Consider the following 27,875-nt stretch of genomic DNA (forward strand, 5'->3'; position numbering starts at 1 on the left):
CTCCCACACAGCCCTTCCATCATTCCCCCCGCTGACACACAGAGATGTAACCAATCTATTTATCAATGTATGGCTCTTGACTACCTGTATGAGATTTCCCTTCAAATTTTGTTGAGTAAATTCCCGAGTTCTGTGCTATATACACTACATTAAAATATCTTCTTCTCTACTTTTGTGATCCTCTGACTTAAAATTAATACTGATCTAGTCCTATCCCTGCTATATACTAAAGAGGATAAATACCCATTTCTCCTAGTTGATGAAAATCTTAGAGAGTTTCCACCACCATACTCTGTAGCACATTCCAGGCTTTAAATGCCACGTTTTTTTTCTTCCCCTAATAGCAATAATAACAGTTGGTCTCTACTTGCAGCATAATAAGTATCCTTTCTGCACCAGAGGATGTTTTATTTGTTCTGTTTGAGGTATCCATTATGAGGAGGCACACGTGCATCTTGGGACAAGTGTTTTGAGATACCAGTTCAGGTGTTAACATTTGCACTCATGTCAGGCAAATAGGCACTCTGGAAGTGAACATTAGAGTTTATGTCATTCATCCTTATTCACTCTATATATTTATAATCATTCCCTTAAGAATATCATAGCCTTCTCGTCTTTAAAATTTGAGCTGGAAGAAAAACTGTGTGTGGGTGTGGGTGTCTGTATATATACATAGAGAGATAGATAGATAGATAGATAGATAGATAGATAACTCTATATAAAAAACTATATACTGTTTTTATATCTATGCTGTATATGTGTATATATATACACATGCACAGTTTTATATATATATATACACACACACATACACACACAGTTTTGTTGTTACTTACTTACTAGCTTATTTTTCTCCCCAGTATATATATATAACTGTAATATACATATATATAAACAGTAGCAAGAGAATGGACAGTATAACAGCTGTTGAAAATTAAATCCTTAATATACCAAGGAACAGTTATATATGTATATTATATATGTTATATTCATATATATAAATAGAAATATTTTACATATGTATATGCCCTGTTGCTCAATGGAAAATGCTTTTATAGGACCATAACTAGAGAAATGTAAATGAACCTGATACACATATTAATATCTGTATCTACTACACTGAAACCCCAAATAATTATTCTGGAACTCAAGACATGTTCATCTCACCACTTGTGGGGGTCTTGCAGAAAAAAAAAAAATTAGCTATCAGCAAAGATAAAAAGTATAATAAGAGCCAAAAGATGTCCGAGAATTTTACTGAGAGCCTCTTTCAATTACACAAAGTGGAACAATGAGGGTGCAGACAGCAGGGATTTTAGACATATGCTATTCAGGACCAACCAGAGTTTCACAAAAAGACTCTCCTTCAAGAATAGGTATCATGGCCAGCCCCAGGGGTGGGAAAGGGAAGAATAACGGGTTGTGGAGTCTTTGAAGAAGGAAAGTACTACAGAAAGGCAACCCTTTGAGCTTTGGTGAAGAAAGATATGGTCTAAGCATAAAGTGCTTTCCCAGCCATTCTACCAGTAAGTCATAAATCCTCTGAAGGCTGCAAGAGAATGGAGAGTATAACAGCTGTTGAAAATCAAACCTTTAACATACCAAGGAGCACAAGCAATATGTCTCCTTTCTATCTTAAAATGTGGAAACCTGACATTTCCAGAGACATTCAACAATTAACCTATAATTGAAGCAGCAGCAATTTCCAGAAACACAACCAAAAAGGGCCATGAGGAAAGTCTCTAAGGTGAAAAGGAGATTTGGAGTGTTGTTTATGATAATAACCAGGGTGAATAAATTTGTCAAAACTCACTGAAATGTACACTTAAGATCTGTGCATTTTACTGTATGTAATTATATCTATAGTTTTAACAATTGTGTTGAATGTTTTCGTAAAAGGTTGATAGACTGCTTTTAACATTTTCTATGAAACTGCAGTGCATCAAATAGATCCCAAATCATCTTGAAGAAGAATAGATTTGAGGACTTTACTGGATAGAAAGTTTTATTATATAGAGATAATAATTTAAATGCCATGGTTTGTTGCAAAGAAATATGGGCAGAAATTGAATGGAATGGAGTTCAGAGGGAAAACCTCATATATGTGGATATTTGATGTATGAAACAATGACACTACAAGAGAATAGAGAAAAGATAGGCTCAGAAAAAATTAAAATACAAAAAATTAGCCAGGTGCAGTGGCAGGTGCCTGTAGTCCCAGCTACTTGGGAGGCTGAGGCAGGAGAATAGCGTAAACCCAGGAAGTGGAGCTTGCAGTGAGCCGAGATCGCGCCACTGCACTCCAACCTGGGCGACAGTGTGAGACTCCATGTCAAAAAAAAAAAAAAAAAGAGTGAATGATTTAACTTATTGTGTTAATTGAAGTCTTACCGTAATTCATTGCTACCTCCCCCCAATCAGCCATGGCTACAATGAATAAGACTCGGATGAGACGAAAGAGCAGTGGGGACACTGAGACTTCTGAAAATATTACTGAAGGCAGTCAAGTGCATAAATCTAGAATCAGGATCTGGTATTAAGATGGTGTCAGGGAAGACAAGATGCAATTCATGCTAGGCTTAATACCTAGGTGGTGGGTTGATAGGTACAGCAAACACCATGGCACACATTTACATTTGTAACAAACCTGCACATCCTGGACATATACCTCAGAACTTAAAAACAACAACAACAACAACAAAACGAAAACCTTAATGTGAGGAGTTTTGCCAGGGACAGGTCTGTCTTGCTATATTTCCATGCTTAGTGCCTAGCCTAGTGTCTGGAGCTTAAGGAAAACTCAATCTACCTTTATGGTACAAAATCAAATATTATTAATTTCTTTATTATAATCACTCCACTATATATAGTGACAGATTTTACAACCATATACTCATTTGTGAAAAATGTAACATTTTTCCATAGTATCATAATTTATATATGAAGCCTCTACTTTGTCTAATAGCAAAATACTTAATTTAGTGACTTCTGAGAAAAATTAGTGATTCTTCTTCAGTTCAGACTTTAAAAATGGCTCAAATTTAATATTTTATCTTTTCTTCGTTCCTTTGCCCATTTTTATACATGACTGGTGGATAGAAGACATCATTATATGTGCCCAAATACAAGGCAGATTTTTTTTCTTTACACTTATGCTCAGAAGAAATGGGACTTATCCTACTTTGCATTCCTCACAAATTCCTTCATATTACGGAGGGTGTCTCTCTTCACTGTCTCCCTCTCTCATCCCCTTGTTCTCTCTCTCTGTGTCTCTCTCTCCCTCTCTCTCTCTCTCTCCCTGCTCTTCTATTACTAATTTTGAAGAGACACATAAGCCTGAAAGTAACAATCAGGATGTTTACGGAGGTTGCCTGACAGAGTTGATTAAAAAAATATTCAAATACATTTAACACAGATTTATCTTAGTTTCCTGGGGATATTACCTCATGACTGTGAGTTAATGCTTATAGTAAGTAAGCTTTAAAAAAATCTTTAAAATGAAAATGCGTAAGTGGTTATGCCGAAGAGACCAAAAATGTACACTAATTGCAGAGTAGGAAAAAAAAACAACTATTTTAAAGTTTTACAGAAGGGACTTGAGATACAAGCTCCAGTGCCACTTGGAGCTTGCTATATCCTGTTGCACAAGATTCAAAATATGCACATTTCAAGGACCTTAGATGGAAGTGACAGTAATTTGAGGTGGAACACAATATTAGACCTCAGAAACGGTAATGTGCCACCAGAGTTCATTACTCGATGGGGCGTTGTCAGCAGATAAGTCTCTGGGCATGTGCAATGTTTCTCAGTCTTCTTTCCTTATTGGTCCTCTAAAGAGGCTTTTCAGACATTTTTCCTTACTAATCTCTTTCTGCCCAGAATTTGACATTTTAATACCACAAATATACTGTCTATTTGTTTATGTATTGTGAATCTTTGCAGGGCCACAAACTATTATGATGTCTACTCCTCCTCCTCTGCTATCCTAAAACAATTTTTAGCCCCTTGTGGGTAACCTTGTTCCTACTGAGATTAAATGGCATATTGTGATGAGAGTCAGAACTGGAATCTCATTCCTACCCCTTATTTCATGTGACATTGGAATCCCTTTTCAGCCTTTGTCAGCCTACCCTTGGTCAACTGTGAAAGGGAGCTCATGATGCCTTTCTTGGAAAACTCTTCTGTAGGGTAAATGAGAAATCACGTGCAGAGCAGACAGCACCTAGTAGGACTTCCACAGATGGTCATCCAGGGCAGTGTATAAAGAATTGAATATATGGTTTAGTGAAATATGAGAATGGAAAATTATGACATGTAATTATACATGTGCATGTATAATTCATGAATTAATCTTTATTATAAGTGAGTATTTGGTAGTTCTTTTCTCTATATCCATAAAAATTTATATTTATATGTTCAAACTGACCAGAATGCATTTTTAAAAAAATGATCTCACTGGGCACTGTGGCTTAGGCCTGTAATCCCAGAACTTTGGGAGGCTGAGGCAGATGGATCATTTGAACTCAAGAGTTCAACACATGTTGAAACCCCATCTCTCCAAAAAATACAAAAATTAGCTGGGCCTGATGGTGCGGGACTGTAGTCCCAGCTACCATGGGGGCTGAGGTGGGAAGATCCCTTGAGCCTAGGAGGTTGTGGCTGCAATGAGCCAAGATCGTGCCACTGCACTCCAGCCTGGGTGACAGAGCCAGACCCTGTCTCAAAAACAAACAAAAAGACCAAAACCAAAAACAACAACAACAAAATACCTCACTGAGAAAGCAGGAAACTTACCTCGTGATGGGTATCACCTTGTTTGGGCAAATATGATCCTTCTAAGTAGGAACTAGTATGCACTGAATACCTGCTGGGAAGTAAAATTAGAGAGTCGTGGTTCTCGCCTGATATCACTCTTCCATATGAACATCTGCTGAGATCACTACCCTCTGTCCTCTAAGCACTTGTTCTAGACTGCGTATCAGAAGACTTCTAGATACTCTCTGCAGTGTTTGGATTTTCTTTGCTAACTTCCCCACTCCAGTTGGGTGAACTTTAGGCTGGCTTCCAGAATTTTTTGCTGCTCAGTCAGGGAAGGTCACTTGTCTTGTAATCATAGTTGTGTCTGGGATGATGTGCCTTCTCAGAATTCAATGTGGAAAGCAGTGTGTACACCACCTTTACCCTCAGAATCTGAATTGATGTGAGCTTTTATGTTTGAGGCTGTTGTAACTTCAGCCTTAGGAAGAGGGCAAGATTCAATCAGCTTTATGCCAGTCCAGCAAACTCTAGCTTCCTCTGTTAATATCTCTCCTTCTCAATTCAAACAAAGAGGACAACAAATACACTATCCTTTCTGATGCATTTTATTCAAGCATTCTTGTCTTATTGCTTCCAGATATGTAAAAATCAATCTTAGCATGATAAAAAAGGATTCATTACTTATACATGATATCTGGTATGTTGTAAGTAGAAGCACAACTGTGCTTGCAAAGAATAGCTCAACTTATTTGAGTCTCTAAATCTAACTACCAGTTTACAGAAGTTACGGGGAAAAGAGGAACCAGTTAAAGATACCTCAGAGAAGCAATCAGCCACATCCAAAATGCAACTAATGCTCCAAGTCAAATGGCCCAGTTTATATATATATGTATATGACTTAAAAGAGGAAGATTGTTGGAAATTAAAAGAGACTTAAGAGGTCACTAAATGCACTATGTGGGTTTTGTTTAGACCCGGAATTAAACAAACCAGCATAAAAAACATTTTGAGACAATATTAGACAAGCTGGATATAGATTGAGTGTTAGAAAATATTAAGAAAGTATTGTTAACTTGGTTAGGTGCAATAACAATATTGTATTATATGACCAACCAACCAACAAAACAACAATAAAAACATTCCACAAAAATATTTCCAGAAGAAATATATATCTTGAATTTGTTTTAAAATAATGAGATGAAAAAAAAGTGTTGGATGAAAGATACAAGACTGGTAAGTGTATCTAGTTGCCAAATCTGGGTGGTGGCTCCAGGAGGGTCATTTTCGTATGCTCTACTTTTTGTAAGTATTGAAGTATTTCTATAGTGAAAAGGTCAAACACTAAATTGTAGAACCCAAGAATTTCACAGCGGTCTCCATCCCACCAACATTCTCTCCCTCAAGATGACGGCTGGCACTCTATGACAGCAAGGACTAGGGAGTTAAGGGATACAGTAAAGGAAAAAAAATGAAGAAAAGTTCAGAATTTCATCTACTACATATGCTTTTCTATTTCATTATTTTCACTTGAAACAGACCAGAACATTATATGTACTCTGACTAAACACAGTAGATCATGACAACATTGTCCAGTTTATTAAATATATGTAGATGTTCTTGTGATAAATTTTAACAACACTTATTTTAAAATATTATTGGATGTATGTAGTTATTTGGTCATTATACTCTCAACGAATCAATGTAGAATATAACTAGTATCATAGAAGAATTCATGATTTTCTTTTTAATTTAAAAATTTTGTACTTGAAAAAGTCGTGATTCACCTACATAGACAAAGGCAACAATGTTTAAAAGAATATTTTTTTCATTTATACCCTGGGAGTTTTGACCCTGAGATAAAGAGAACTTTTGAAATAAAGGCAGCTTTCTGGCTAGTGTCGTAATGAGCATCTCTGCCACGTGCCTGAGCCTATTAGCCTTTCTCTGTGCTTTTCTGCATGGAAGCAGCCAGTTTGAAGGGTCGCTTCAGTGTTATTAGACCTTCAGGTCTGAATCCTGAGGATGGCACACAGACAGATTCTCTGAACACAGACAGATAATCCTGCTGATCATTTTGCAGCTCAAGCAAAGGGGGACAACAAGGAGCTTTGTGCAACCTGCTATCCTGAGAGCACTTTGAGCCTCTTTCCCTGGGTTGCCCTTCCGCCACCCTTAGAAGCAGCTTCCTCCCTATTGTCTCCATGGACTGCAAGATGAATACATTCAAGAGCAAACCTGCTCTAGGATGTGTTTCCTTTCATTGCCCAAATACCAGTTCACTAGTGGGTATTCACGATCTGGTTTCTTTTTTGCATTGTGTGCATGTACCTGTGTGAGGTGGGAAGGGAAGGGAAGGGGAGGGGAGGGGAGGGGAGGGGAGGGGAGGGGAGGGGAGACACACCGGCTATTCTCCTGTTGGAAAGGTTGGATGAGGAACTTTCAATCAAATCAAAACTAATCTAAAACACAAAATGAGATGTGTGAATGTGTTATAATTTTAAGGGCAGGAGTTGCTTGATGGAAGAAAAACCATGAAAATTATATCTAATTACACGTGACTGTGGACACAGATGATGTTTGACACTGGGCCAAAAGTTACTTAATTATTGAAGTCCTGACTGTAACACATGTTTGTTGACATTTAGAGTTTTATCTTAAAGACAAGAACAAAGACATTTAGACATCGTCTAAAAAAAATGTCATTAAGTGAAGCAAATATTTGGCCGGGTTTGATATTTTTCTGTGCTTTCTAATGCTTTAACAACTTCATTTCCTCACTAACAACATAAACTATATCTGGATTATTTAAGGAAAAAGTAAACTGCAATAGCTTATTTTTATGGAATGGGACTTTTCTTCTTTTGCAGTTTTCTTTTGATCCCATATCTACATGAATTTATAAAATGACGATTCAAAAGGAAGTGAATTGGCTTGATTAAAGGAACAGAGAAAATGAAATTCTATCTCTTATATTTTACATTTGGGCCGGAGGGCCTTCAGTCCTGATGGATTTATTTTGCCTCTTTCATTTTCTTATTCTGAATTCACAGTATAGCAGTTTCCACAATGGATTGCATAGTCCTCTCTGTATTTTTGGACTCTGGTTCCATGAACACTTCATTATGGATGTCTGCTGCCCTTGATTTAGTGCTTTGATATTTAGTTACCATGGTTTTAGAATAATTTATGTGACAACCCCTTTTCTTCATGTCTTCCCAGCCCTGTGTGCTTTCTGGACCATACAAATCAATGTAAGCGTAATTTAGCCCATGACCGTCATAAGTAGAGAATACCTTGGTATGCCAGCATTCACCCCTCACCCAAAGGGCATGCCTACTTCTTCTGGCCCTGAGCTCAGAAAGGCCTCATGGTTTCCACAGGTTGATCCCATGATGCTAGGTTGATAATGCAGAAAGCCTCAGCCTCTAGGAATGATGGAAATCATCTCTGAAGCACCAGGCGGCTGCTCTGTGCAGAGGATTTAATTCACAAAGCATAGTAATGCTCCAAAGACGAGGTCCCCAGGGGTATGCTGTCTTGCAGGACTTTTCACAAGGTTTATTGCTTTTCTCACCAACTTCTCAGGCTGCCTATGAATTCTGCATGGGCTCCTCTTTTTCCACGGGACAGCATTTGCATTAAAAAACAAACCACTAGCTAAACAGTACTTCACCGGTTATCATTCCTTTTAACCGCCACATGTAGAAGGTGGACAGGTGTGCATTTAGATGCAGTTTACGTATTGCACCTACCAGAGCTCATGACTCAACCTGCTGAGCTGCCTTGCAAATGCACCATTCTTTCTTTCCTCAAAATGAAGCCAAAAAAGAAAAAAAAGTAAAAGAAAAAGATCCTGTAAAATGAAATGAAGTGTGAGAAAGCAGTACCTTTTCCTCTTATCTCCTTAGTGCTGGGCAGTGTTTTCCTTTAGCTGCTCCAAATGATACCATTGTATTGTGCCAATATTCTTGGACACTGTTGTAAGTTTCTAATTGTGGTTAAATGTTGCAGAAGAGCCAGGACCAGGTTTAGTGTGTTCTGCATATTTTCTTATCAATGGGTATGATAAACCTCGCATGAAACAAACTGCTTCCTGTGGGGTTTAATTTCCAAGGAAACTGGGAACGCTTTCTCAGCCAAAAATTGCTGATTCCACCTGTTCACTTGAATGTGTATTTCACAAGGCCCAAGGAAATGTGTGGGAAACAACTAGGATAGTTTTGGGACCACATAGCCCTGGGTTCAAATTCCACATTAATTATCTCCTGATTAGATGTGGACATTTAAAAAGTTTGTAGCCTAATTTCTTCTATCTGTTATGATAAATTATTTATTTATTTTGTGGGATTTAAAAATTATAGATAAAAGCATGGCCATTGTAATAAATCTTAACACCATAATAATTCATAAAAAATTTGATAATCACTCCAAAAGCTCTTTCCATCTGGGCCCCAAACTAAAGACACATGGATATAACCTTTTTTGTGCTTCTAAACTTAAATACACAAAGGAATAAAGCATATGCAGCTATTTTCTTATACTCCTTCTCCTTAAATAAAATTATAGCATGCTATATGCTCTTGTTTTCAGCTCACTTTCTTCACTTACCTTTCATATCCCTCTCAGGAACCCTTCTGTTTTAATAGCTCTAAAATACTGCAAAATCTCCATGGCTAGAATATATTTGCATACTTCTTATTTACAGAAAATTAGATTTTCCCAATTTTTGCTGCCACAAAAAGTTTTAAAACAAATATTCTTGGATTTAATCTCTTAAGTACTGGTTCTTTTTCATTTGTTTGTTTTAGTACAAATTTTAGAAGTGCAAATGTTGAGTGTAAGACTGTGCACGTTTAAATATTTTTGTTTATTGACATATAACCTTTGAAAAATTCATGCTGCTCTACATACCCGTCAGCAATGTATAAGACAGCCCATTTTCCCACATGGTTGCTGATTCTAGTTGTTACAAATCTTTTCAATTGTTTGTACATTTGACGGTTGAAAAATGCCATCTCAATTTTTTAAATTTGTATTTCCAAAAATCTGAAGTTTATGATAAGAATGTTCACAGTGAGGTCACATAGAGGTGTTCACAATATCAGAGTGATCAGCAAGTCATCATGTTTAGAGGACAATTTTCTAAGAGAGATACACACTTGCTCCTTGAGTTTTGTGAGATGAAAAGTGGAAATGGGGCAGGTAGGTTACAAAGAGTGGAGAAGCAGAGGAAAGAGATGTTCTTGGGATAGCCCTGGGGAATATTTTCTTTCATGACCTTCCCAAGGATGGCCCTGCTGGCAACATTAGACAAATTTGCACCCTGGCCCACACTTTTGGCCTTGCCCTCTGATCCCAGATTGGTCAGCCATTCTAGACTTTATTTTTGGCAAGGAATTTGACAGCAATAGACGAGGGTCATGTTATGAATTTCATGTCGCACATCCAGATGTAATACTTCAAAGAAATCAAATTACTTCCTGAATTTCATATGCTTTCCCTACTGATTTACTAACGCTTCATACGCAAAATAAATCAAAACAGTAAGTTCATGTCCCCCAAATGAAAGAACTGCCTTTTCTGCAGACCAAGAGTGAACTACTGACACTAATTAAGGTTCACAGCGCATGCTTTATCCTAAACACACGTGGATTTGGTTCCATGAAGAAAGATGATTTGCCAGATTGCAGCTAACAGGTTAGATGAACTCAATCAAACTGTAATGGGAAATGCACACAACTTCACCAATATGTGTTAGCAGTACAGTATTGTGAGTTTCCAGATTCACAGATTCTCATGGCTAACCAACAATAAGAGAAACAAAATGTACTGAGTACTTCTTATGGTCCAGGTACATTTCTAAAGGTTTTTAATAAATTACTTCCTCTAATCCTTGCTACAACCTCATGCATTAGCTACAGTAATTACCTTCATCTCACAGACAAGGTGTAGAGAGGTGAAGTCACCCGTAGTTACAGAATTGGGAAGTGGAGGAAGTATGGTTCAAACCCAGGTAGTCTGGGTTTGAAACCAAGCACTCATCATCTGTGATGTATTGACTGTTAACTGGTCCAAGCTCACCAACTAGTAGGTAATACAAGTCATACTTGGTATGTCTAGTCATACTTAGTATGACTAGTATTACTAGTAATATGTAGTACTTTTTAAAAAGTATTCTTTTATACTTTAAAAAAGTACTTCTTATGGTCCAGGTACATTTCTAAGAGATATGATCACTGCCCCACCCTCCCAAACACATACACTAAAGGTTTCATGAATTGCCTAATAATAAAAAGCAGTAAAGTTGCTTAAGATGGTGATATGGGGGTGATATTGGGCCATTACTTAGTCTCGTTCATTAAATCCCTAGGCTAATTCTAAGGCTCAGTTTCAAGGGACAGGATTAAAATTTGAGTAACTTCCTACTGCAGAACAACCTTACTATATCTTTTCAGTGTTGAGTTAAGAAAGAAATGGCACCAGTTATTTTAACAGAGATGATTGTACATATATTTTCAACCAATTATTAGACAACTAAAAATACTCAATGGGGACATGATGGTATCACAGAGAAAGTAACTGCAGGAAACAACCATGGAGCATAGCATCTGGGAGGAGGGGCCCTGCAGAACTGGGGTCCAGACCCTGAGGAGTGGGTGCCAGGTATGAAGGGCTGGTACCCCTTAGGAATTGTAAAGCTGCTTTTGAGGAATGGAAAAAATTGCAAATAAGAACCCACTACTACTACGCATTGCCAGAGTGAAGGGTGATTGTTGCAATGAGATAGGCAGGCATATAGAGCAGTCAGAAAGATGCAACATTTTTCTCCCTCCTTCAGCCTTCCAGTCAACCTCAAGAGCCCCTATTTACATAGTATAACAAGCCCCAGAAGACAAAGCAGAAATGAAGTTTGCAGCATCACAAAGCCAACTATAGAAACATGAGTTTGAAGCTGAGAAACAAAATCACATTCCACCTCTTCAACTGCTTGGCATTCATTCAGATCCTTCTACACATTTGAGCTTCCATACAACAAAAATGACTTTCTATTTCCACCTAACAAGATGCAACTTCTTTGTTATAAACAAATCTCTAAGTCTCTCCTTAAAATGAGGAGATACAAAGTATCAACATTTGTATTCATCTCTGGATGTTAGCCACAGTTCCATTTGAATATTTTGTTGCCTAATAACTCAATTTTAAATTAATAGCAACCATAAGTTTTATATAAAATATTAACAGTAAGGAGAAAAATGGGAATAAATTATTTCATACACACAAATGTATTCATTTCTTCTATGGTTTCTGCTTTTGTAATGGTCATGAGGTCATAGCTGATATTTATAACTTCTTTCTCTCACTAACCATTCCATGTTTCCTTTGACCTTGGTCAGTATTTCAGATAGTTGAGATCTTCTGTTTGTGGGGTGACCTAAATCTTTATTTCTGCAGTGGATGACTCAGTAGTTCTGCCTTTGTTTTTCGTTGTTGCTATAGTTTTTAACTCACTTTTACCATAGGATATGAAAGCACCAAGTATTATCACAGAGAATCACCTGAGTTCCTGCCTCTTTGTGTAACCGTAATTTGAATCAGTCATCCCAGTCAGCTTTGCCTATAGATAGTGTCGCAATGTGGTAATAATGGCCAAGTGGCAATCTCAACTTTCAATTCAGTGGAATTGCTGTGTCCCTTGGTGGTACTCTGTCTTCCTAGAGAACCAAGACCTCCAAATCAACAAAGCTTAATATTCTAAGAGCAAGAAGCAAAATTTTCATAAATTAGACAGTGTAACAGTGAAAGAAGGCACTTCTGCCATTGCCATTTGATTTCTTGACCCATGTATTCTGACTGCTAAACAAATACTATCTACTGGTTTTTGATTCACACTTATTTTTGCATCCTGTATGTTGAACTCCATCTTTTTGTTTCCCTACTGGCATTATAACTAAGTCTTCAGTAGGCCATTCTATAGTTTTATCAAGTGTTGGAATAGTAGAATCTATGAAATGCAGTAGCATCATAATTAATCAAATTAATCCAAATCAGATATATGGTTAGTTGTAATGAAATGCCTGCTAAAGTCAGTGCCTTGGAGGACAAGTGCATGATTTATGTTGATACGAATTGGAAAACATGCAATTCTTCTTTTTTGTTGTTGTTGTTATTGTTTTGCTTGTTTGTTTGTTTTTGTTTTTGTTTAGATTGTCTCCTTCTGTCACCAAGGCTGGAGTGCAGTGGCGTGCTCTCGGCTCACTGCAACCTCTGCCTCCCAGGTTATGAAGATTCTCCTGCCTAAGCCTCCTGAGTAGCAGGTATTACAGGCACTTGCCACCATACTCAGCTAATTTTTGTATTTTTAGTAGAGACAGGGTTTCACCGTGTTGGCCATCTGGTCTCGAACTCCTGACCTCAGGTGATCCATCTGCCTCAGCCTCCCAAAGTGCTGGGATTACAGGTGTGAGCCACGGTGCCCGGCCCTGCAATTCTTTTAATAATGGCATTTGGACATTATTTCAAAGGCCACAAGATCTGTGAGGTGGAATGCTTGTAACTGAGTGCATTGGGGTGCTTACAAAAAGAGAATGACTAATAGGTTTAAAAAAAATTCATATCAATATACAGAGAATCAAAGAGCTTTTATAGTATCCCTATAGAATATCTTATAGCTAAAGGGTCAGTCTCAAAAAATGAGCATAAATGTTAATTGTGTAGACTGCATAATTATAGTGTGAGTTAATTCCTAGCTTTTCAGCATCGCTCAAGAAAAACAGAAGAGTGTGAATTAGGAAGAAGCAGGATCCTGAGACTAGGAGCGAATGAAACAGAGAATCCTCAACCCTTAAATTACGTCAGTATCCTTTGTCAGTGGAAGCAGCCTGCCTTTCTGTATTGGAAGGTGCTTTTCTTTCCTAGTTTGAGGTCCCTGTGGCAAACTTCTACTGACAATTGCATTCAAGGGATACTTATTTATCTGAGGACACTTCAACTACCCTTAGTTGACACTTTCATAACTAGATTATATTTTAGCCTGAACCTAGAGGAAAAGTTCAAAATCGGACTAAGATTACAGTGGCTCATGCCTGCAATGCCAACACCTTGGGAGGCCGAGGCGGGTGGATCACCTGAGGTTAGGAGTTCAAGACCAGCCCGGTGAAACCCCATCTGTACTGAAAATACAAAAATTAGCTAAGTGTGGTGGCATGCACCTAGTCCTAGCTACTCGGAAGGCTGAGGCAGGAGAATCACTTGAACCTGGAAGGCAGAGGTTGCAATGAGCCGAGATCACGCCACTGCACTCCAGCCCAGGAAACAGAGCAAGACTCCATCTATAAAAAAAAAAAAAAAAAAAAAAAAAAAAAATTCTAAGAAAAAATCATTTATACTCTAAAATAATGGCCAGAGTTTTCCAATTTGTATCAACATAAATCTGGAAATATATGTGTAAATGGCATCAAAGAGAGTTAGAGAAAGGAGATAATACAGTGTCTCTGCTAAATATATTCATGAGTGTATTTAACATATTTTTCATTTAATATGTAACTTATGCAGCTGGAAGAGCTTAATAGTCTGTCAATAGCTGACTAAAACTTGGATTCAGTAGTGGCCTACACTTAATGAACCTGAAATCCCAGAACTTTCCAGCAATTTAGTAAGGAAAGCGATCTAAAGGCTTAAGGGATAGACATTTTTGAGATGTATCAGTTTTCATACGCACTACCTGAGAGAGTTCAGAGGCACCCCCTTCACTAAGGCTATAGCAGTACTTTAGTGAGAGAAGCACGTTTTCTTGAAAGGCCCCGCAGGCTTTTCTGGTAGACCAGTTTCCCTGTAGACCAGCTGTGACTGTTGGAAATGCTACTGTGAAACGGACTTGCTGATGTCAAAGGGGAAAATCTGATCTCAAGACAGCAGAAGGAAAGTGGCAGCACTCAATTTCCAGAGGCAAGTGGCATGTTTACTCTAATGAACAGCAGAGGTAGGGGTGTACTCAGAAGGCTTTGACCCGCAGAGGTCCTCAGCAATGATGGATGGATCACAATGCCCCTAGGAATTAAATTTGAATAGCTTTCAAGGAAAATATCTAGGTCTGGTGGTCAGAATTCTGACTTGAATTCCCACAGGGAAGAACCTTGGCCTTCCAGTCTGTGTCCATTTGTTTGTCAGTTCACAGACCCATGGTGGTCCTTTGTGCCTCCCACAACATGGCCAGAAGCCATTTTTAAAACCCCATTTCCTGACATGGCCCTTCAGTGTCCCGTGCTCCAGTTATACTCATCCCACCTCCACTGAAGATGCTGCCATGGTTTTATTTCTTTCTTCGATCTAGCACTCAAATCTTCTGAAAGAAATGCTTTCTTAAATTCTCCACGTGCTTTGTGACAGCAAAGAATCTGTTATGTTTTTAAAGCACTTTACTGATCACTTCAATTTAGAGAGATCTGTTTGTCCTCTGGGTTCTCACTTTAAGATCTTACACTTTTCATCATTCTCTCTCCCACTAGAGTTCAAGCTTTTTGGGGGCAGGACCCTGGCTAATACTACTTGGTGTTCCCCACAGCATTTAGCAAGTGTCCTTCATCACGTGTTCCATGTTTCTTGTGACTGTTTGGGGAAATCATTGTTTTAAAACTCACTGAGCCAGAGTTTAATAAAATTATGAACAGTTTTCTGTTTCTTCTGTCTCTGCACTCAGCATAGTGCATGAATCTTGATCCTTGATCCCAGCATTTATCACATACCCTTTGTCTATTTTCCTCCAAACGGAGTGTGAACTTTTCAACAGTAAGATTTTGTTTTTCTGTGCTAGTGAAAGCAGAGTTTCTGGTTCAGAATTGCTTAATGAATTAATCTGCACTCAATTCAAGTCAAGCTAAACTAGCAAATGTGCCAATCCATGTGACAGCAATTTTATCTTTCAAATATGTTATTTTACATAAATGATTGAACAAATACTTTTGTCTCACTACCAAGCACACTATTTCACATTAAGCAATGTGAAAATTACAGCAAGCTAAAAAAACTACAAGATATTGTCTATCTTCCTGCGACTAAGTTCAAACTTGATTATGCCTGGATAATCATGATCACATTAGAAATTTTGAAATAGTTAATTTTACTAAGTTATGCAATATTAAACTGAGACAATGTCTGAAAATATTGTTATTAATATATAAAAATTACAAAAAAAAATCAGAGTCCTTTGGTTTTGAAGTGATATTAGCAAATAACAGCATGGACTCCACAGTCAGAATACCTAGGTTCAGACGTCTGCTCAGACACTTACTGACTGAAAAGCTTTGGCTAATTTATTTTATCTCTCTCTAAACATTAGTTTTCTCATCTGTAAAATGGGACTACAGCTAGCATCTGTTGCCTGAGGTTGCTGCAGACATTGGTTGTGGTACTCTCTTATTGTTATAATCCCAGCACTTTGGGAGGCCGAGGCGGGCGGATCACAAGGTCAGGAGATCGAGACCATCCTGGCGAACATGGTGAAACCCCGTCTCTACTAAAAATACAAAAAAATTAGCCGGGTGAGGTGGTGGGCACCTGTAGTCCCAGCTACTCAGGAGGCTGAGGCAGGAGAACGGCGTGAACCCGGGAGGCGGAGCTTGCAGTGAGCGGAGATCGCGCCACTGCACTCCAGCCTGGGCGACAGAGCGAGACTCCGTCTCAAAAAAAAAACAAAACAAAACAAAAAAAAAACAATTATATAAATGACAGGTTACATACATATAATTTATATAACTAGATATAAAACTTTATAACTGCAGTTATATACATTTATTTATAACTGCAGTTATATACATTTATTTATAACTGCAGTTATATACATTTATATATAACTGTAGTTATATACATTTATATATAACTGTAGTTATATACATTTATATATAACTGTAGTTATATACATTTATATATAACTGTAGTTATATACATTTATATATAACTGTAGTTATATACATTTATATATAACTGTAGTTATATACATTTATATATAACTGTAGTTATATACATTTATATAAAACTAAGTTGGGCTTATTTATATAACTGTAGCTATATAAATAACTTAATAATGGGTTAAATTAACCTAAGTAAATTTATATAAATTTTAATCTTATCAATTATTTTAATCTTATCAATTATTAAATAAATAAGATTATCAAAGTCATTATTTAATCAATTGTTTATTTTAATCTTATCATTAAAAACAGTAGTTACCATTTATTTAGTGATTGCTATGTCACGGAATCTATAATAACTTCCCATAACTGTATATAGAGAGTTATATAAATAAACCCATCTTAAGTTTATATAAACTGACCTAAATTAACCTAAGTTACTTATATAAAGATAAGTTGGATTTATTTATGTAACTCTCTATAGACAGAGTTATGGGAAGTTATTATAGATTCGTGACATAGTAATCACTAAATAAATGGTAACTATGCCTTTTGATTGATAAGATTAAAATAATAAGTAATTTAGAGGAGAATACTTTTAGAATAAACTGGTGCTTCCCATGGAGAAAGTGAAAATTTAATCTTGTTAACTGAGGAGAAGGAATTTTGGTAGTAGAAAAATTAAGGTATATATCGTAATCTATGTATATGTATATATATAAAGTATATATATTTATATGTATATATTATATATACACTGATATACACATATGTGTATATATGCATATAACTTGAAGTGGAAATATTTAGATATGAGTGAGTAAATTAATCATGTATATCCAGAGTTTTTTTTTAAAAGATAACTGATAAAAAGTTACATTGGGTCTTTTGAAGGGGTTTTTAAGGACTTTGGATTTGACTGTATAGCCAGTAGGGGGATAGTGAAGCTATTTGGGTCAAGAACAGTGGTATGGAAAGAGCCCTTTTACATAGCAACAATTTCAGGAACAGTGTGTAAGACTTAATGAAGACCAGCACAATAAACCAGGTGTAAGAAGATGACTTTAATCAGTGACTCAAAACTGAAAGACCAAGAGTTCAGAGAACAGGTTTACTATTTAGAAGACTGTTAGAAGAAATATGAAAGAATGTGGATGCAACAACTGTGGGGACACCTTACAAAGGTGGCAATTTCTACCTTACTGATGTCTCACTCTTTGGAGAATCCACCAGGTTTCAGTATTTGCAAAAAGTGCTTTATGAGTACATAATGGATAGGGAGACTAAAACCATGGCAAAAGTTATAACCACTATATTGAAGTTCCCTGATGATCAGACTCAGAAAATTTTGGAAAGAGAAGATACTCAGCTAATGTTTACTTCACCTCATAGTGGTATCTTCTGAGTCAACCATCAGCCAGTGCTTTGTTAGCATGTGTCATGGCTCCGATCTTCATCTTAAAGAAGAGTGACATTGGATGACTGCTGCTGGGAAAACGGTCCACACTTGCTGCTCTTTGAGAATGAAGTTATCATTCAGGGTCCTTCATGTAGCCAAAAGACCAAGAAAAATCTGGCCCACTGCAGACTCCTTTTAAAATAGATTTTATCAGTGGAGAAATGGGGATAGTTTTTTCCTGCAGTTTTCTGTTTAGAAGAATTGTATGTTGTTTAAAAGATATTTTGAATGCCTTAACCTTCTTTATAGGCTTACATAATATGCTTTTCTTCCATTCTTTTTCAAGAACTGCTTACCTTTCCTATTTATTTTAGGGTAATTTTTTTTTTTTTTTTTTTTTTTTTGAGACCGAGTCTCACTCTGTTGCCCAGACTGCAGTGCAGTGGCAAAATCTTGGCTCACTGCAACCTCCGCCTCCTGAGTTCAAGTGATTCTCCTGCCTCAGTCTCCTAAGTAGCTGGGACTACAGGTGTGTGCCACCATGCCCAGCTAATTTTTGTATTTTTAGTAGAGATGGGTTTTCACCATGTCAGTCAGGCTGGTCTCGAACTCCTGACCTCAGGTGATCCACCTGTCTCAGCCTCCCAAATTGCTGGGATTACAGGTGTGAGCCACTGTGCCCGGCCATGTTTTAGGGTGTTTTTTTAAAAAAGACTTGTGCAATACATTTTGAGGTGAAATTTAGTGATTTTTTTTCTGATAAATTAAAGCATTTAATTGACTATTTTATTCAGGTTTATTTGTTCAATATTTGTTGAAGACCAGTTTTTTAAACTAAGACATGTAATAAATTTCAAATGACAGTACTTCATTGTTTACTTAGCTTTTGTACTTATATTTTTTGGAGGAAAAAACACTATCATAAACTGTAAATAGCCAATGCATAACTCTATCTTGTGCCAGGCCGTGACTGTTGGCAGTGTCATCACTGAGAAAGAGATAAATAAAGTTTATTTACTACAAAAAAAAAAAAAAAAAAAAAATCCAGGTGCAGAGTGATGTGGGACATGGTACAGAAAGATGACTGTAGGAACCATATCCAGTGTGACTACAAGCTACAGTGCGACCATAATAATTGATGTGAAAGGGAAGAAGTTGAGGCCCAGTGGAGCTTTACCTTAAAGACTGGCCTCATAGGTGTGTAGTACACAAAGATGATGAACAAAATTCTAAATTCTCTTCTCCAAAGAGGTGTAAAAATATAGCAATACAGCTATGAAAATAAAATGCAAGGTATCTGATTAGCCAATGGATGGATAGCATCCTAATACAGGCTATTATCTTTCTTTTTCTGGATTACTGTAATAGTTTTATCACCAATCTCTTTTCTTATTTTTGTACCCCCTGCTGACCTGATTAATTTTCCAAATAGCGCTTATAGTGTTCTTTCTAAACATCACTGAGACCATACTACGTCTTTCATCAACATAGTTCTGTGACTCCTCACTGCCCTCACTATAACGTGAAAACTCACGGGGCCAGGTGCACTGGCTCACGTCTGTAATCCCAGCGCTTTGGGAGGCTAAGGCGGGCGGATCACGAGGTCAGGAGATCGAGACAATGCTGGTTAACACGGTGAAATCCCGTCTCTACTACAAATACAAAAAATTAGGCAGGCGTGGTGGCGGGCGCCTGTAGTCCCAGCTACTCGGGAGGCTGAGGCAGGAGAATGGCGTGAACCCGGGAGGCGGAGCTTGCAGTGAGCCGAGATTGCGCTACTGCACTCCAGCCTGGGCGGCAGAGCGCAATTCCGTCTCAAAAACAAACAAAAAAAATTAATTAAAAAAAAACACCTCACTACCTTTTCCTGACTTCTCTTGTCTCTCTTCCTTGTACTTATTTCACCTGTAGTGGCCTTGACAGTTTCTTAACTATTCCATGTTTTTCTGTGGATAAGCCAGACAGAGAACCCTCAATCAGTCAACTTCCTGTTTTTTGTCTCATGATTGCTTAGCTAAAATCAGAACTGTTGGTCATGATTGATTGCTAAGATTAGAAACGTTTATTCTAAACTAATTGTCTTAAAACTAGCCATCCGCAAAGAAAAACATGTCCTGTTCAAATAACTAACTTCAGCTTCCCCTGCCTACAAAACAACCTGGACTTTAAACCACCCTGACTGCAAGTTATCTCTCTCTCCTGATAAAAATCTAAGGCAAAACCACCTTGGTGAAACACTCTGATCTTTGAATCTGGGGGCACTCTAATTTAATAGCCTGGATAAAATCAACCTCTTAACTTATCTAGTTTTTGTTTTCAACAATTATACATTTACTGACGTGTTTTCTTATTCATATGTTCCTGTCACTATCTATTTGCTCCTTTTCACATATACTAGACTCTAGGCTTTATGAGGGGAGGAACCATGCGTTTTTATTTACCAAAGTAACACTAATGTTTCTTACAAGTCTGACTATAGGAGGCACCCCATAAACATTTACTTTGAGAACAAATGAATAAATTAATGAATATAAAAACACCAGATGTCTCCAAGTAGTGACTAGACTTGCAATGATGCAGGAGTCACTGAAAACAAAGTAAATTACCAGGAGTGCATGCCATAGTATCTAAAAAAGGTTACTAGAAAGATGGGCTAGAAGTACCAGTCAAATTGTCAGAACATCATCTCAGAGGCCTGTTCAGATGAGGACTTCAATCCCAATAGATGAGCTAGGTAGAGATCAAGCACTTTGACTCAAGTCTAGACTAATGGGTAGACCCCAGAAATGGTAAGAACAGGCCATATTAAAAAAAAAAAAAAAAAAAAAAAAAAAAAAAAGCGGTGCTAAGGTTCCTAATGGCATGCTAAATCTTCTATAGCAACAAAAGCAACTCTAACACACAAGCTCATGAGTGATTATATTTATCTACCGGCAGTCTTGGTCTAGTTTGAATCAGGGCATGAATGGTAAAGATATTAGTCTTGTAACTAAATATAAATGGGAAACATACACAGTTATAATGAAAAGGAAGAACAAAAAGAAAAAAATATATAACCACTGGTATAATTCAAGAAATAAAAACAATGTTTTTCACCTATGATAATGGAAGGAGATTGGGGAAGGTTGAGAATCCAAGGAACCAGGAATTCTTATACACAATTTTTTGAAGCATACATTGTTTCAAATCTTTTGTTTTTTAACTTTTATATTTAGTTCAGGGGCTGTCTGTACCAGGAGTCATAGTGTTGCTTCACTGAAACCCAACAATATAGTTTCTATGAATTTGTCCTGAAGATGTAGTGTATGTACAAAGATTTATTTCCAAATATCATAATTACTGTATAAAATTTTGAAAACCATTCAACAATAGTTATGACTTATTTATAGATTACAGGGTTTTGTTTAAGGTTATGTTTGCTACTCTAACAATAAACCTTAAATTTTACTGGTTTAACAGAGTGGAAAGCATTTTTTTTTCTTACATAGTATATAAACAGCAAGTGAGGCAGGAGTAAAGGAATCTACTCCATGCAGTCATTCAGGGATCTAGCCAGATGAGAGCCCTGGCATTCATAACATGTGGTTTCCCATGTATCTCTTGGCATTGATGTCAATTTGGCAGATAAGGAAATAAGAAAAAGTAGAAATTTATGAAAGAAGTTCTTATGTACTTAAACTATAAATGGACTTAACATTTTTGTACATACTTTGTTAGTCAAAGTGCAATCACATGACATAATTTAGATTTTAAAAGGGCTGAAAAATGTGGTTGTTTTTGAGTTTGTATGCCATGCAAGAGTAGTGTCAATCTTTAATAAAGAGCTAGCTAATTCTGCCACAAATGGATAATTATGTAGCCATACTTTCATGGTAACAAAGAACATTTAATGATGTGTGAAAAAGTTAGAATGATTCCAATCATACAGAAACAACAAACAAATAGAATTTTTAAGCCTATGCTTTATTTAGAAGTGCCAAAGATGTAGGGGTGGAAGTGGGATAAATTGCCCCAATATGTTAACAGGGGCTTTCTCTGGATAGTGAAATTACAGGCAATATATATATTTTTTTCTCCTGTTGTTCTATACTTTCTTCATTTTCTATAATTACCAATACTAATATTGTAATCAGATTATGAAAAATTGTCAAACAAAGGAGAATAGAGAGATTAGGTATGTTCTATGTATCTCATCAAAGGTAATTAGAAATATTAAAAATTTAGGTCTTGTTGTCCAGGCATGGTGGCTCACGCCTGTAATCCCAGCACTTTAGGAGGCTGAGACAGGCAGATCTTCTGAGGTCAGGAGATCAAAACCAGCCTGGCCAACATGGCAAAACCTCATCTCTATGAAAACTACAAAAATTAGCCAGGCCTGGTGACGGGCACCTGTAATTCCAGCTACTCGGGAGGCTGAGGCACGAGAATGGCTTGAATCTGGGACATGGAGGTTGCATGAGCCGAGATTGTGCCGCTGCTCTCCAACCTGGGCAACAGAGCCAGACTCCATCTAAGAAACAAACAACAAAAAAATGTAGGTCTTGTTTTCCAAGAATATTTAATCCTATAGGGATAGACCTGATTAACAGATGTGAAACAGTTGGAGAATTATATGAGACAAAGCTTAATCATATTAATTTAACTTAATACTTTCTAGCCACTTTTTGAGAATGCAATGATCTGCCAAAAGTATGCTGGGACAAAGGGTGCAGCTTAGAGCATGCCACAGCAAACACTTCTATTGTGTGTTAAAGTGACTGTGGGTCAAGATTTTTAGCTTCTTTGCCATCATAAAAGTAAGGATTCCTTGAGCTTCCCTCCAGAGCAACAAAGGCTATATACAGATTTCTCAGTATATACACATTTGCCCGTTCTGGTACAATTTGATGGAGTTTCCATAATTTGAAATCGTATCTCTAATTTCAAGTCAGCAAATCAAAAGCAAAATCTATTGCTATGCTGTTTTTCAAATATCTCTCTGAAATTTTTCCCTTCTTAAACTATTTTGGGTCTTTTATAGCAACCTGGGGAGCATGTCTGTGGAAGGGACTGATGTGGGTACTATAGGATAACTGTATAAGTTTTATTGTGTGTGGTTGTTACATATTTGGGCAAATGGTTTGACTTGTATTATCTTGAAAATCAAATTTAAAATTGAATAGTGTTTGTAATGGTTCTGCTGCTGCTGTGCTTTCTTTTTCTGAAGTGAGTTTGACATCTTATCAATTTTTTGAACAGCCCATCACAATTTTCATTTTACATTTTGTGATCATATTAGTTTTGTTCTTAGAGAAATTAAGGGAATAAAGGTATTTTTCCATAAAGACTTAAGGATGTGAAACTTAACCACCAAGAATATTAAGCAAATGCTCTTGTTATTAACATCTAGTCTCTAAGTGAATTGTCTTAGTAATGATCAGTTTATGTAGCTTTAAAGATACAAGGAAATGCAAAATCTGGGCTAAAAAAACCCCTTTCTTATGGTAAGCTGTTTTACTTCTTTTCTTATATTTCTCTTTACATATAAAACACATTTTCAATGCTAGAAAATTTGCAATAGAAAAATAAGTTTCAGTGATCTTAGTAGCTAAGATATTGTGAGAAACAATAGAAAGACATCAGTTCAGTTTGTGATACTTTTAATCACTTTTTTTCTTTTCTTTTTTCTTTTTTTTTTTTTTTTCTGAGACTGAGTTTCACTCTGTCATCCAGGCTGGAGTGCAGTGGCGCGATCTTAGCTCACTGCAACTTCTGCCTCCCAGGTTCAAGCGATTCTCTCACCTCTGCCTCCCAAGTCGCTGGGACTACAGGCATGTACCACCACGCAGGGCTACTTTTTGTATTTTTAGTAGAGACAGGGTTTCACCATGTTGGCCAGGCTGGTCTCGAACTCCTGACCTCAGCCTCCCAAAGTGCTGAGGTTACAGGTGTGTGCCACCTTGTCTGGCCTTTTATCCACTTTTAACCTTTGTTTTAAATAACCCGGGTATAAAGCAAATACAGGAGTGACTTTAAAAATTTATTATCAAAATATTGGTAGCATGTACATGAAAATCAGTATGATATATATTAAACAAAAATTTCATTTTTTTGCATCATTAGCATACCAATACAGAAGCATAAGTTTGTGAGATTAAAAAAAACACTTTTTTTTTGAGAAAGCATTTATATTTATTGTTTTCAACTGCTAGACCCTTACCCTAGATCTCCGAATCTCAAAAGCATACATAACTATTTCCAAAGCAGTTCCAGCCTTGTGTGTGTGTGTGCGTGCATGCATGTGTGTAAAATATATGTAACATATTTATATATAATATAAAAACAATAAATAATATTATGTTTCTGTGGCTCAGATCTAAAGAAACTCCATTTCCTTCAAATTCCTCCAGAGAGTTCTTAGAACTCCCAAGAGGTCAACCATCTTACCCATTCATGGCATACACTGCTTTCCCATCTCTGGCTTTGGCTCACTGTGATGACCTCTCCTAAGTCACCAGTTATAGAGTTAATACCTCCAAAGTTGCAAATATTCTTGTTTTGCCTGTCCTAGTACCACCCTCACTGCTTCTGGTGCTCACCCACTTCTGGAGCAAAGCTCTGCATTTTTTATATCAAATGTGCAGACGTGTGCCACAAGCACACCTCCTTCAACACTGCTGATCAGTCATCCCTGCAGAAGATTCTGGACAAATTCTTTGTGAAACAGTTTCTTTAAAAATGTTTTATTATTCTTCACTGAATACTCTTGATCTCAGGCAAGAGTCTGAGGACTGGGCCAGAAGATAATTGAAGGGACCTACATGATGTGGTGTGAAAGAAGCCAGACACAAATGCATACTTTATAGTTGAATCTATAGGAAATTCAAAAACAGGAAATGTGAATTTGTGGTTTTAGAAGTGAAGTGAATGGTTAACTTTGAAAAGCAGAAAAAAAAAATTAAAGATGGAGAGGAGAAACAAACTGAAGCTTACCAGGAGGTGACGACATTACTGCTCTCGATTTTGTCGATTATCATTGTCAATGATTACAACTCTGTAAGTATTCAGAGTTGTAATCCTAGAATTTTTCCATTTTCTTTTCAGGGTATTATATTTCAAAAAAAGTATGAGAGCATAACTTCTTCAATTATGTAGTTCAACATTCTTTAAGGCTACATCTTTGCGTCACCTGGAATCATCTTGTCTTTACACAATGGGACATGGCATAACAGCTGAAAGTTTATCCCTGTCAACATCTGGGGATGTAGAACATATGCCATACCATCGTAAACTTCTTGGACTAGAGATTTTCTTATCCTAGGCCAGTACCAAAATATTAATACCTTCTTCATGTTCCATCTTCTAAACACAGGTTGACAATTCCAAGAATTGTTTATTCTTAACCAGAATTGTTTATTCTTAACCCCTTTCTCTTTCTAACATCTTCATGACAGAGACTACATACTTTCTGGTATGTTTAAAATTATTTTAGCATTTAATTATCCTTTTATTCCTAATTTATAAGTATGAACAATGTATGTATTACATTTGTCTCATGGAATGCTAATTCCATTTCCCTTTTAAATTATTATTTTTTTGGCTGGGCGCAGTGCTCACACCTGTAATCCCAGCAATTTGGGAGGCCGAGGTGGGTGGATCACCTGAGGTCAGGAGTTAGAGACCAGCCTGACCAACATGGTGGAACCCCATCTCTACTAAAAAATACAAATAGTAGCTGGGCGTGCTGGCAGGTGCCTGTAACCCCAGCTACTCAGGAGCCTGAAGCAGGAGAATCGCTTGAACCCAGGAGGCAGAGGTTGCATGCAGTGAGTGGGATCATGTCATTGCACTCCAGCCAGGGTGACAGAGCAAGACTCCATCTCAAAAGATATTTTATATATATATGTGTGTGTGTGTGTGTGTGTGTGTGTGTGTGTGTGTGTGTGTACGTGTGTGTGTGTGTGTGTATTTCAATAAAGAAAAGAGGCTTAATTGGCTCATGGTTCCACAGGGTATACAGACACACTATGCTGGCATCTGCTTGGCTTCTGAAGAAGTCTCAGAAAACTTACAATCATGACAGAAAGTAAACAGGGAGCCAGAAATTCACATAGCCAGAGCAGGAGGAAGACAGAGAGGGAAAGGTGCTACCCACTTTTAAACAAGCAGATCTTATGAAAACTCTATCACAAGAATAGCACCAAGAAGATGGTGCTAAACCATTTATAAAGGACCACCTCCATGATCCAATCACCTCCTACAGGCCCAACCTTCAACATTGGGAATTACAATTCAACATGTGATTTTGAGGAGGAATGCAGATCATTCTGCCCTGAACCCTCCCAAATCTCATGCCCTTCTCACCTTTCACAATACAATCATTCCTTCCCAACAGTCTCCTAAAGTCTTAACTCATTCCATCATTAACTCAAAAGTCCAAAGTCTCATCTGAGACAAGGCAAGTGCCTCCCACCTATAAACCTACAAAAAATAAAAAAAAAAAAGTTAGTTACTTCCAAGATACAATGGGAGTATAGGCATTGGATAAATACTCCTAATCCAAAATAAAGCAAATGGCCGAAAGAAAGGAAATGAACTGCAGACCCCATGCAAGTCTAAAACCCAGCAGGGCAGTCATTAAATATGAAAGCTCCAGAATAATCTCCTTTCACTCCATGTCCCACATACAAGGCACACTGATGCAATGGGTGGGCTCTCAAAGCCTTCAGCAGCTCCAGTCCTGTGGCTATACAGGGTTCAGTTCCTGTGTCTCCTCTCATGGGCTGGCACTGAGTACCTATAGCTTTTCCAGCCACAGGATGCAAGCTGCCAGTGAATCCACCTCATTCTGGGGTCTGAAGGATGGTGGCCCTTTTCTCACAACTCCACTAGGCAGTGTCCCAGTGGAAACTGTGTGTGGAGACTCCAGCTCAACACTTCCCCTTTGCACTGCCCTAGTACAGGTTCTCCATGAGGGCGCCACCCCTGCAACTGGCTTCTGCCAGGACATATAGTCTTTTCCATACATCCTCTCAAATCTAGACAGAGGTTCCCAAGCTTCAACTCTTGCACTCTGTGCACCTGTAGGATAAATACCACATGGAAGGCCGGGTGCGGTGGCTCAAGCCTGTAATCCCAGCACTTTGGGAGGCCGAGATGGGTGGATCACGAGGTCAGGAGATCAAGACCATCCTGGCTAACACGGTGAAACCCCATCTCTACTAAAAAATACAAAAAACTAGCCGGGCGAGGTGGCGGGCGCCTGTAGTCCCAGCTACTCAGGAGGCTGAGGCAGGAGAATGGCGTGAGCCCAGGAGGCGGAGCTTGCAGTGAGCCGAGATCCGGCCACTGCACTCCAGCCTGGGCGACAGAGCGAGACTCCGTCTCAAAAAAAAAAAAAAAAAAAATACCACATGGAAGATGCCAAGGCTTATGTCTTGAACACTCTGAAGCAGTGGATCAAATTGTACCTGGGTGCCTTTTAGCCATGGCTGTAGTTGGGGTGGCCAGGATGCAGGGAGCAGTGTTCAGACGTTGTGCAGAGCAGTAAGGACCTGGATCTGGCCCATGAAATCATTCTTTCTCCTAGGCCTTCAAGCCTGTGATGAGAGGATCTCCTTGAATGTTACTGAAATGCCTTTGAGGCCTTTTCTGCCTTGTGTTGGCTATTAGCACTTGGCTCCTCTTTACTTATACAAATGTCTGCAATCTGCTTAAATTCTTCCCCTGAAAATGGGCATTTTTTTTCTACCACATGCCTGGGCTGCAAATTTTCCAAACTTTTATACTTTGCTTACCCTTTAAATGGAAGTTTCAGTTTTATGGGTTTTTTT

The sequence above is a fragment of the Macaca mulatta genome, chromosome 12, assembly GCF_049350105.2.
Source record: "Macaca mulatta isolate MMU2019108-1 chromosome 12, T2T-MMU8v2.0, whole genome shotgun sequence".
NCBI classification, from domain to species: Eukaryota; Metazoa; Chordata; class Mammalia; order Primates; family Cercopithecidae; genus Macaca; species Macaca mulatta.